Source organism: Quercus suber, unplaced genomic scaffold (assembly GCF_002906115.3).
Source record: "Quercus suber isolate HL8 unplaced genomic scaffold, Cork oak 2.0 scaffold_869, whole genome shotgun sequence".
Taxonomy (NCBI): Eukaryota; Viridiplantae; Streptophyta; class Magnoliopsida; order Fagales; family Fagaceae; genus Quercus; species Quercus suber.
Window position 1 is genome coordinate 66,111 of NW_027070299.1, and position 13,796 is coordinate 79,906.

Sequence of the window (13,796 nt, forward strand, 5' to 3'; positions counted from 1 at the left end):
AGCCGCCTAGGGTAAGTTTCCCCTGTTACTATCAACGTCACTATGCCCTTAGGATATACCCTGTCACCACTGAAACTGACGAGGGGGGAATCGAACTAACGCAGTCTTTTTGGATCCAATTTCAATTGCTGGAATGCAGGGGAGTAGATGATATCAGCGGAGCTGCCATTGTCCACGAGGATCCTTTTGGTGTTGAATCCTTCTATGGTGAGCATTATGACTAAGGGGTCATTGTGAGGCTGCTTCACTCCCCTAGCATCTTCTTCGCTGAAAGTCATGTCCTGTTCAGTTCATCTCTGCTTCAACGGGGGTGTCATGTGGACGTTGTTCACCTGTCGTTGATATGCTTTCTTAAGGGACTTGAATGATCCTCCGGTGATGGGCCTCCCTGTGATCGTCTGTATTTCCCCGATCACATTCTGAGGAGGTTGGAATTGACGGTCATCGCCCCTGGATGAGGACTCATGCTAGCCCTTATTTTTGTCTTGAAATTTGTTGTACTCTCCCTTCTTCATAAACTTCTTTAATTTCCCCTTCCGTATCAACTCCTCTATTTGTTCCTTTAGGTCCCGACATTCTTCCGTGTAATGGCTATGATCCTTGTGAAATCGGCAATACTTATTCTTGTTGCGGACGTTAGGAGATGAATGCAATGGCCGCGGCCATTTAAGGTAGTGTTCATCCTTAATCTGCGTTAAAATTTTGTCAACAGGCATAACAAGAGGGGTAAATTTTACCGTCCTTGGGGTTTTGTCGTCTTTCCTTCTGTTCCCATCATTAATCTGACGATCTTGACGATCCCTCTTTTGCCCTCGCGCTCGTCATCCTTCTTTCCTTTGTCTCTTAGTTTCTCTATGTCCTTTATGGCTGCTAAGGCGTCTTCAGCATTTATATACTTCTGTGCTTTCAGGAGCATCTCGGCCATCGTCTTTGGGGGATTCTTCACCAGTGATGCAACGAACTCCCTAGATCTGAGTCCCGCTTTGAAGGTCGTCAGTTGTACCTTATCGTCGGCCTTATCTACCTCTAGAGTCTCCGAGTGAATCATTTCACGTACGACCTCAGGGTTTCCTTCTCTCCTTGCCTGATGGTGAGTAAATGGTCGGCTGGCCTCTTTGGACGTTGTCCTCCAATGAAGTGACGTAGGAAGGCATTACTCAACTGCTCGAAGTTGTCAATGGACAAGGTAGGCAGCTTGGTGAACCATTCCCTTGTAGCTCCTTTAAAGGTGGTAGGAAAGGAACGGCACAATATCTCGTCAGGAGGCTGCTGAAGCCCTAGTGTCGTTTTGAAGGTGTTGAGGTGATCCTGTGGATCCTTGAGCCCCGTTAAATGGTTCAAGTTGTGGCAGCCAAAACTTCAACGGTACCGGGCATCCTAAGACTGCTGTTGTGAAAGGCGAGTCTGTTACCCTTACCAATCTGCCCACGCTTTGGTCTGTCTTCTCCTTGATGGTATTTCTCAACTCATCCATCTCCTTGCTCATCTCTTGAAGAAGATCTGAATTTTGTTCTACTAGAGTAGTAGGCCTTTGATGGTCGCTCCTTCTGTGGCTATTTCCCTCGTCCTCCATGTTGTTTTTGGATCGATTCTCCTTCTGTTGAAGCCTTAGTTTCGTTTCCTGATTTTGCCTGGTGAGTTCTTCGACAGCAGCTGCGAGAGCCTGAACCTGTTAGGCTAAGGCTGCAGAATCTTAATTGGACTCCATCTGAAAGTAACAGTTGATCTCAAACTACTTTTTCGAGTCTGAACCCGAAAATGTCGTTCCCCACAGAAGGCGCCAAACTGATGAAGCGTAGATTCATTAATAAAATTGGTCAGATGGAAACAATCTCTGGCCTTCAAAGGAGGTCACCGGTGTGGTGCCTGCCACAATGCCTCCGATGCCAAAGTCAGTATAAGATGTTATTCGAGAATGAACAATGCAAAGTAATAGAGCAAAAGAAGTCTCTTAGTGTGTATGTACCCTGTTCTTGGCAATGTGTGGGCTTTATATATGTTTTCATGGCTTCTGGCCGTTGGAGTAGTTATGGAGGTCTTAATGCTCCTCTTGGTAACATTTGGGGCTGTGTAATGTGGCATCAATGTACTCCAACGGTTCATACAGTTAGCCTTGTAACCGTTCTGGGTTTGATTGGCTGCATTAAATGGCCTGGCTGTCTTCGTCAATAGCATGGATAATTACTTCGCTTGGCCTGAGGCTGTCTTCGTCTATATTGATGAGATCGTCCATGTGAGACGGACTCGTCAATCACGTCAAAGACAAACTACAAGAGTACCTCAAAGCTTGGTTTGATATAATTTGAGGTACACGCTCAACACAATTTTCAGTGGAACTTTTTTTTTTCCTATATATATTAAATAAAATAAAAAAGTGAAATTTTTTTAATATTTAAATATTAATTAAACAAATTCATTCAACTTGTTATATTATTTATTTAAAATTTATTTTGTTTGCTCCTTTTGAGATACAAAATTACTAATAAAATTTTGCTAACATATATATATTTTTTATTTAATGATATCATTAATTCATTTATTGTGACGTGATTGATTTTATGTAGGATTTTATCAAATTTCAATTTTAAAATTTTTCATTATGTAGAAGTAATTGTAACATGTATTCTCACATGCATTTGGAATGAACTATATATATAGTTTTTTTTTGTATAAAGTATTGTATCAATTGGAGTATCATCGTCGATTTTTTTTTTTTTTCTTTTAATAGAGGTTCTGACACATTTATTTTTGGTAATATCTTTTTTTGCTAATATGTTAGGGGAAATTATTGTGTACTCACCAAGTACCATAAATGCGTACTCTCTCCTCTCACATGAATGGTAGGTCCTACTAATTAAATTCATGATAGAACTCACTATTTATGTGAGAGGAAGGAGCATGCATTTATGGTAATCCAGGAGTACCTAATAATTTTCCATATGTTAGAGCAATCACAATAAAAGCGTTAAAATGACTTAAAAGTTATTTTAACACCACAATGACTAAAAACTACACTGTAGCAAAAATGCCAAACCTCTTTGTTTTTAACTTCTAGCTCTAGTGAATTGTTATCTATAGCAGCTCATTGTAGCTAGATGTTATATGTAAAAAATATTAGTTTATTACATTTTCACTTTAAGTACCATTTTTTTTCATTATTTAATTGATTAATTTGATTTTCTCTTTGTTTCTAACGCCTCCAGCCCCTTCCCATCTCCCCTCTCCCTCTCACTTAAGGCATTTCTTCTTTGTCTGAAACCAAACCCCCAAAGCTTTAAGGCCATCTATTCTTCACGACTCCATCACCGCCACTGTCACTCGTGGTGACTAGATTGGGTTTTGTTGTTGCCGCCGCCACCGGTGTGGGTTTGTGTGAGTGAGATCTCTAACTTTGTTGGGTTGTATGGTTGTGGGTTGTCTTTACTATCATTTTCATTGTGAATATGTTGGGGTTGTGGCAATGGCTGTGTGGATTTTAATGGGTTTGTCGTGAGTTGTTGAAGATGGTGGTGGTTGTGCTTGTGCTTGTGACAGTGGTTTAGGTTTTGTAATGGTGGTGGAAGAGCAAGGTTGTTGGGTTTTGTGATGGTGGTGGAAGAGGAAGGTGGTGGGCCTTTTTTTTATTTTTATTTTTAATGGTGGTGGAAGAGGAAGTTGCTGGATTTTGTGATTGTGATGGTGGTTGACTGGTTGTTGGCCGTGGCTAGGTTGCAATTTTGTTTTTGTTTTTGTTTTTGTTTCTATGGTGGGTTGTGGTTGCCATAGTGGTGGTTGTGGCCGATGGAGCGGTGGTAGAGGCAGTGGCAATTGTTGTGGCTGACCATGGCTGGTTGTAGCTTTTTTTCTTTTTCTTTTTTTAATTAAAACTGGATGTGGCTATTGTATAGGGATGTATAATTTTATTGTATTGTTTATATTATTTTAGTGTGTTGTATGTTAAAATAGAACTTTTGATGTTGGGTGTATTGTAAAATAAATTGTTAAAATAGATAAAGTAGATTTTTGAGATGCTAGAAGCTATATGTTTTGAGAACTTTGTTGTGAAGGCTCTTAGTGAAGTAATGTACAACCTTTATAATTAAATTGTTTACTTAGATTTGATGAATTTTTTTTGAGATAGTTTCAACCTATGGTGTCCGTTTCTAATGATAGTTCTTTATCATTAGACCAAGACACCAATTAATTTTTGGTGTAAGTGGGGATTGAACTCCAAATCTCTTATTCAACCATCAAAGACTTTACCAGTTGGTTTGATGAATTGGAATGACATTTTAAAAGGAACTTTATGTAGTTGTCCTGAATGACGTGAGTGAAGACCCTTTTAGATATACGCCACTGTCAATTTCTTTTAGACTTTCTCTCCTCTCTCCGTGTGTGTGTTAAAAATACTTAGTATTCTTTAAAAAAAAAAAGAATGACATGAGTGGAAATTCTTTTTAAAAACAGTTATACATGTGCTTTTAATTAATTTGTGATCTTGCACTAACCCTGTAGTAGGTCTGGAGTGTGACACTTACCACAACATTTGCGTTGATTGAACGCAAGGAATCATGATAGTCTATTGTGGCTCCAACAATCCCTATGTTGGGATATATGTAATTCACTTGTTAGGAACATATGTCACTATTTTATGTAATTGGCTAATCCTTTAACAAAACGCACTTTACTTGTATTTGTGTAGATTTAGAATGTGTTTAATATTTCAAGAAACCTTGTTTCAAGTTCAAGTGTTGAAGGCATGCAAGTTTGTCCAAGATTCATGTGTGAGAAATGCTGTTCATTAAAACTCGACAGCTAACTATCTATCGAGACTTATAGAGCTGTTGAAGTCCATGGCTCGACAGCAGCTCGACAAATAGAGTATTTGTCGAGGTTTATGAAATTCAGGTTTTCTATTCTGTTTTTCATTCAATTTGTGATTTCATGTTTGGGCTTTCTTTTCTCACAACTCTAGACATATAAAAGGATTACTTTAAGGGCCGTAAAATGTGACACAGGTTGCACAAGTGTTGAGCAAAGTTTGTTCAAGCAAATTATGACTGAAGACAGAATTTTTCCTAGTTCATCTTTCTTGTGAAGAAGCTGCTGTGTTTGTGCACCGTAGGATTTTGTAACCACTCGATCTTCATTGTCTGGATGAACTGAAGAACTTTACAGCCAGCAACCTTCTCTAGTTGGTGATTGAAGTCACGTACTAGGATCCGCGTAATTGATTAGTCACGTACTTAGAGCCGTGCATTGAAAATGAGAGATTATCACTACATAATAAATCCAATTGGGTATTGAGATAAGGGTTCAACTGTAGGTTAGTATATGGTATTAGGATTCATTTACTTGTAACTGCTTGTTGTGATAATAGTGGATTCTCGGAAGTGGTGACCTTAAAATCACCCGATGGGATTTTTGCCGTGTAAGTTTTCTCTATTCGTAAACAAATCACCGTGTCAATTTATTTTCTGTTGTATACTTAGTTATTTAGTGATTTGTTTGTGCTACCACGCATTTGCATGTTAATTTGATTAATTAATAAACTTGACTAATTAATCAATTAATTCATTACAATGGGTCAATACGTTTTTGGCCTATCACCCTGCATTGTTCACTTACACCGATTTCCTACAGTTTCATCATTCATCCTTTTATATCGACTAAAATTAGAGAGACAACAGAAAAAGAAATCAGATTTTCATGTTATTTGTAGAATTTATATCTTTTAATAACTATTCAAGATTCGATTCAAATTTTTTTTTTTTTAAAATCAAATGTTATTAAGAAGTGATTGTTACAATTATCTCCTATCAAATTACTTTAGTTCTATCATTAGTCATAGGGGTGTCCAAGAGACCTGCTGACTCAACCCACCCGCGAGATCCGATTGAACTCAATTTAACCTGGTAGTTGTGGTAATCAACAACGAGTCTCCTCCTTCAAAACTCGACTCCAGCAAGTTGAGTCACAGGTTCACTCCTTCAAAACCCGAGTAAGCCAATCCAACCAATGACTTAAGGAGAATCCATTGAGATTTCCACTGGATCCAAGGAGATCCCATCGGATTTTCATCATTTTTCACTATTATCTCACTAGATCTTCACTATTTTTGGAATCTCTAATAAAGACATATAGGGTTCAAATCCCCTTTTTCGATTGTAACTATCAAATTATCACAAATAAAACATAAAGTTGGCAGACTATCAATTTGTTACTTGTTGAAGTCAACTTATCCTCATACAATAAGTATATTGTGTCTTATGGACATGAGATTCAAGATATGAAAAATACTTGCATGGAAAAACAGAATATTTCAATGATATTTTCTATATAGAAGTACCTATTCTTCTTTAATGATCTTGGGTGGCTTTTCAAAGTATAATAATAAGCATATAGAATTGCAATTTTTTTTGGGTACGTAGTACCTTGTTGCAAAAATTAATGTTCCTACAACTAAAAAAAGTCACTGTTTATTATTACATTCTTAATTTTACATTGGTCATGTTAATGAGTGCCCTTAGGGCATTAGTTAACAATCTATTTTATGAAAGTTTTGACACCACTTTTATGAGAAATGAAAAAAGCTATCAAAATACTAATTGTTTTTTTTTTTTTCTTTTTCCATAAAAAATTTCTTTAAATTGATTATTAACAAATGCCTGCATTCATTAGCATTTCCCATTTTACATAACCAATATTGTGAATCATAAATTTTTTGTCTAGTAAATAGCATAGACACAAAGGGATGACTACATTATTATTTGCCTTAAAAACATCAAATCAGTGTGAATATATATGTTGGAGAGAAGGAGAAGAGGGAGAGTTTCAAGATGAACACATCCAACATACAGAGAGAGAGAGAGAGAGAGAGAGAGAGAGAGTTTCCACCGAGATATCAAGGTGTTGTTTGGATTTTGCCAAACTCAGTTAACAAAACTAAGTTTTGTTAACTCATATCCCAAAAATCGTGGGCCCCACAAGGATGATGTTTGTTTGGCATTTTTTTCGGATGTTAACTCAATTAACAAAACTAAGATTTTTGGGATTTGAGTTAAGAAATTTGGAAACAAGAAAAGGTTGTTTTCAAGTTATTGAAATATGAGTTTTGTGGCAAACTTGTAAATAGATGAACCCGTGTGGGCCCCACGGCAATGTCTTGTCCCATCACCTGCTCAGTTTGCACACTTGAACCAACGGTCACATGCCTTTAACTCAACCTACCCTCTTCACTCTCTCATCAGCGCCCTAAACAACAAAGCTCACCTCTCATTATCCAAACCCACAGCAACACCAACTGAATCCACAAACTCCGATCTTGCACACCCATCTACGATCTTTCAAGCTCTGGCCTCTGAACAACCCAAGCTCCTCTACTCCAGTTCGTTGCTGATCACTGAAGCAGATCTCCGATTTGAATGACATTGAAGATTATTAAAAAATAAAATGAGTCAAGGGGTCCAACAGTACTCCCTTCCCACTTGAAATCCCTCACGAATCCACAATACCACATGGAAAACAAAAACCCAGGACATAAACAAGCTTGCAACAAGAAAGAAATAAATTTACTCAACACCATGGCATACCCAACAAATTTATTATCATTTTTTCCGAAAATTGCATATATAAAATGAGGGAAAAATTGACACACACTGGTGTTGGTAATCTTCAAAGAAGCTGTCGGATTCGTCGTGCCCTTACCCACCGCCGATTAGCCTTGAGGAGCAGAAGAGCAATCATGGATTTCTAGGCTCAGTTTCAGGGACAAGGCAGGAGGACGGAGGTGTAGTGGCACGTTGTGGGTTCGGTTTCAAGGACAAGGAATGAGGAAGATGACGTACGAAGGAACCATGGCAGCGGCGCAGTTGGGCGAGGATGGAGGAGGTGAGCTTAAGGGTGGTCGGCGGCTTTGGGGTTTAAGAGTTGAAGTGTGAAAGTAAGTGTAAGGAAATAGGGTAAAGCATTTTGAGAGATGAAATGCAAACAAAAAACCAAAGGTTAACCGCGGGTAACCGTTCTATGCGCACTGTGCAATGTCAATCTGTGGGTCCCATAAAAATGTGAGTTTTTTTGAGTTTTTAAGTAGAAAACTGAATCGGGTTTAGTTGCCAAACAAGGTTGGGAGTATTTTGAGAATTTTTAAGTTATAAGAAATGAGTAATAAGTGATGAGTGATGAAATTTGAGTGATGAGTAATAGGTAACTCAACAACCAAACAAGGCCCAAGTCTTCCGAACCGTGTATTGACGAAATCTGCTAGAGAAGCAATACTAGCAGGGTTACCCACATCAAGTTGATGAAAAAGGAGAAGGTCAGAGAGACCAGAGTCTTTTAGTTTTTGAACTGCTTCAAGACCCTTCTTCTCATCTCTTGCTGTTAGCACCACCTTAACACCTTTCGAAGCTAACTGCCTAACTGTTTCCAATCCAATCCCCTTATTGGACCCTGTTACAACGGCATACCTGACAAAAATGAATAGTCATCAAAATGAAATAACTAGAGAGAGATGAACGTGCAATTCATATAATAAGCGGCTGAGGATGTGAAAATTATGTGCGATTTATAAATACTAAAAATAGCACCTCGTTGCTGCTTCTTCTGCCATTGATGATGAGAAGTTAGAACTGCACCTTGATGGGCTCTGAATTTTCTTATTAGTAGTAAGGCAAATGTTAACGGTGCCATAAGGCTCCCGTTAAGATTATGGTTTTTTTGTACGTGTCCGCATATTTTGATTTTTGTTGAAATTTTTTTATTGAAAGTATGTTAAAGTATATTTGTACTTGAAAAAAAGTAAGAAAATTAATTAAAGGTATGTTTAGTAACTATTTTTTCTCTTTTTTTTTTTTAGAAAACTTTTTTTATTTTATTTCAGCTAACCAAATATATATATATATATATTTTGAAACTAAATATATTTTTTATTTCAAAAATATTAAAAAATTATTTTTCTTTCTATTTTTAAAAACAAGTTTTTGAAATTAAAAAATAAAAATAGTTACAAAACATAACCTGACTTTTTAAATGGACACCTAAATACAATAGTGGCAGAGTCAAGCTACTTTTTACACAGAGTCAAAACTCCCTTCAAAAATTAATATTCCACAGTTAAGTCACCCTATAAAATTAATTGGCCCTCCTTTTCCCCCTCCCCCTATAAGGGGCAAAGTCAAGCTACTCTATAAATAAAGTAAAATCTCTCTTTCCTGTTTTAACGATAAGCGCAAGCCATTGGGGGCGAGTTTAAAACTTTTCGGACCAATTCATGCATCCTCAAATCGCCATCTAAATCTTTTATGAGGATACCATCTGGTTGAATATAGTATTAATATTTTTTTATCCATATATATTATAGGATATCTATATCATCCATTTTATTATAATTATTCTTTGAAAAGTTTTACTATTAATTTGGTTTGGAATTAATAAAACCATATATGTTTACTGAAAGAGATTCATCTAAATTAGTTTGGAGAAAAACTTTATCTTTTTTTTTTTTTTTTTTGAAAACGAGAAAAACTATATCAATTACTCTTTACTAGTATATAACCCGTGCTTAAAATGATCAATTGTAGTGATGCTATTGATGCTAAGTTTGGGTTATTAAACAATTTTCATGATATTGTTTTTTGTCAAGATTCTCATTGTTATACATATTTCCCTTCCCTCCGTAGCCATATTCTTTTTCTCATTTTATCACATGGAAAGGACAAACCATGTTATCGGTCACATATGTAGTTGGTCAATATTGTTTGTTACAAATTAATAAACTTGATATAGTATTATTTTAGCAATTCAATTTTTTTTGACACATAAATGTTATATAGTTTTTTTGTCAATAATTAATTTTATTGCACCTATAATTCATTGTGACTATGTGTGTTTTACTTAATATTTGTAGGTAATTTGATTTTTTTTTTAAATGATATATTAAACTCAATTATTAAATACACCTTAACTTATACCTTTTTAACACGTGTTAACAAAAAACATAATTTAAAATATGCTAGTGTAGAAATTCAACTTATCTAAACTCGCCATAATACCATTATTAAGAGGTTGAACATATATTTGAATGTCTAAAAAAGGCGCTCACAGGTTAATATATAGCTTATAGCAACAGATTAATACTTTAAAAGGTTTTGAGGATTAAATATTTTAAAAGAATGCAATGGTAATCATTAAAATATTTAGCAAATTTTTTTTTTTTTTTTTTTTGAAAACGAGAAAAACTATATCAATTACTCTTTACTAGTATATAACCCGTGCTTAAAATGATCAATTGTAGTGATGCTATTGATGCTAAGTTTGGGTTATTAAACAATTTTCATGATATTGTTTTTTGTCAAGATTCTCATTGTTATACATATTTCCCTTCCCTCCGTAGCCATATTCTTTTTCTCATTTTATCACATGGAAAGGACAAACCATGTTATCGGTCACATATGTAGTTGGTCAATATTGTTTGTTACAAATTAATAAACTTGATATAGTATTATTTTAGCAATTCAATTTTTTTTGACACATAAATGTTATATAGTTTTTTTGTCAATAATTAATTTTATTGCACCTATAATTCATTGTGACTATGTGTGTTTTACTTAATATTTGTAGGTAATTTGATTTTTTTTTTAAATGATATATTAAACTCAATTATTAAATACACCTTAACTTATACCTTTTTAACACGTGTTAACAAAAAACATAATTTAAAATATGCTAGTGTAGAAATTCAACTTATCTAAACTCGCCATAATACCATTATTAAGAGGTTGAACATATATTTGAATGTCTAAAAAAGGCGCTCACAGGTTAATATATAGCTTATAGCAACAGATTAATACTTTAAAAGGTTTTGAGGATTAAATATTTTAAAAGAATGCAATGGTAATCATTAAAATATTTAGCAAAATTACTAATTAAACTTTTGAAAACCTAATAAGTTGTTTTACTGAGTTTATAATTGATCTATATTTTTCAGAAATAAATGGATACTTCTATGACAATCGCAATTCTTAAATCTTTCAAATTTCCTGCAGAGAACTATGATGAATGACATCGGCAGATTTATGTGTCATTATATAATAAAAAAATTCATTGTAAATTTGTTGTGCTATTTAAGGATAATAACTTTGAGAAAGTATACATATAATCCATTTTCATCGAAAAGCAATCCAGAAGTTGATAAAGTTTGCTTTCTCCACATAATTATGCATCGATTTGGTTGGTTGACATTATTATGAGATGCAACTACAATTGGAGAAACAAAAAATTCAACATTTGATGCACAGCTTAAAGGTTAGGGACTATAATTGTAATTTACCTAATATATTTTCACTTTTGAAAAATTAAAATTGATATAGATAAGATTACTTACCTTTGACTTACAAGAAAACGATGAATTTGATGGAATCCCCACCAAGTTAAATTGACCCGATAGTGGATATGCTAAATTGGTGGAAGACTACTAATGGGGATTTAATTAAGGGCCTCCTGGTCTATTCCATTGTTGGTGATGAGGAAAATTGAACCCTTGTTAGAATGTCAAGAGGTGTCAATTAAACTATAATACCCTTGGCATTAGAGACCTCGTGTAAGTCCTACATAAAGAGAGCTATACATCAAACAAAAGGTACACATAAATACTCTCTCTCTCTCTCTCTCATGCCACTACAAACTTTTAGGCATCAAATGACAAAAACTCTCCAGCAAGGCTTGCCTCTGGTGGGTCCTTCAACTCCTTTTTTTTTTTTCCTTCTTTTTGCAGGTATTCAAATCTGAATTGGTTGTGCAGATATAAATTTACACTATCAAAACTTATATTTGTTGACGTTAGAAACGTAAAAAAATCATATATCAAAGTGTGAATCATCGTTTCTTGGTGAGCTTGAGAAATGACTGAATAATGCTACTTCCATGAAATTGAGCAAAACTTTATGACATTATGTACCTCAGTTAGATGTAGTATTCCTTTATACTTCAAACTTATACTATAAACCCATCTCACTACCTCCTTCAATGTCAACCGCACCATTAAAAGCACAACATTACTTAGTTATGAGTCTTGTGACCGTTCTAGCTAGGACCATGCCCTTAAAAAAAAGCATAAGGGTATTCATTTCTTCATACAATAATTGGATGGAGGTTTTCTAGGTTATGGGAAAAGTCGATCTCTTTGTTTTTTGCATAAGTTAATAAAAGTTAAATTGGACAAGTAGCATAAAATTAGACATTTAATTTAAAAAGGATAATTATAATGTGGTCTCCAAATAAATTTAGGCACATAACGCAAAATTAGACTCTAATTTAAAATTCTAATTGAACTTTCTCTAAGCCTTGACTATATATATATATATATGAGTGGGCCAATGCATCAATAGATTTCTTTTGAGAATAAATTCGGTCCGGATGTGGCATAAAAGGCCACTATTACGCCCTCCAATAATGATTTGACACGTCATATTTTTACAAATAAAAGAATAAGCACTTCCACACTAAATCAAATTCTCTTCAATTCAGAAAACCAAATCCACACTTCTTCCCTAAATAGAGATGCTGTCGAGAATCTCCAGTTACGGCCATCAGAAAATCAAAATCCCACACAAACTATACCCATTTAGTAACAGAGCATTTCAAACAATACTCACAAAACAAATTAACCTCAAAAACCAAAAACCAACACATAAACCAAAAATTAAACCTTAAAATCCACATGGAAAAAAAGAATTTCAACAAATACCTTGAATGCAACAATTGTTGAGACAATTACGACCACATCCCCCTCTGCGTTAGAGAAAGATGTGGACGCTGTCTACTCACAACTCCATGTCTATTTCTCAACTCAATTCCACCAAGGTAATAAACCAATCAATCAATGTCTCGTAATAACAAAAAAAGAAACAAATTTTGTTACTGGGTTTTCATTTTCTTGATGGGTTTTGTTCAGTGAAATTGAATTTATTAATGTTTAGATGGAAGGAACTGAAATTACCAAGGAAGTGACAGAGATTTCAGGACCCAATGGGAATGTGAAGAAGACAATCTTTGTTGCTGGTGCAACTGGAAGCACTGGCAAGAGAATTGTGGACTAGCTTTTGGCAAAAGGTTTTCATGTCAAAGCTAGGGTTCGTGACTTGGAAAAGGCCAAAAATTCACCTTCCCATGACAACCCAGCTCTTCATATTGTTAGTATTTAAGTATAAAAGTGAAAAATTTTCAATTGGGTTTTTGTTAATTCTTGGTGTTGTATTGAGTTTAGCTTAAATTTTTTGAGGTTTGGTTATGTTTTGTAGGTGAAAGCTTATGTGACAGAGGGTTCTAAGAGGCTATCAGAAGCTATCTATACCCAAGGTGGACGCTGCCTAAGACAATATTGATCTCTCAATCCGTAAGAACAGAAGCCATCAATCTTTCCGTGGTGAAATTTCACCACCAATTACATGAAAAAAAGTTGGAAAGAACGAAACCCACAAAACTAGATCTAAAAAACCTACTCCAGCAGTAAGATTTTAAAAAAAATCTTTGATTTTTGAGTTGGGTTTTAATCTGGGTTGGCAACTCAAGGAGTGGTTGTTGAAGTGAGCTTATATGGGTTGGTGTTATGGTGCCATTTGGTTGTTGAAGTGGGCTCATGTGAATCAGAGAGGAAGGGAGCTAGTGAGAGAGAGAAGCTAGTTTCTAAGCTGCTAACAGTGGTTGCGGGTGGCAGGAGATGTGGAGCTTGGCCGGCAACTAGAGATGAGGGAGTTTGAGAAGATCGGCTATGGGCTAGTCTGATTAGAGAGAGAGCTGAAGCAGATGGTTGTTGCCTT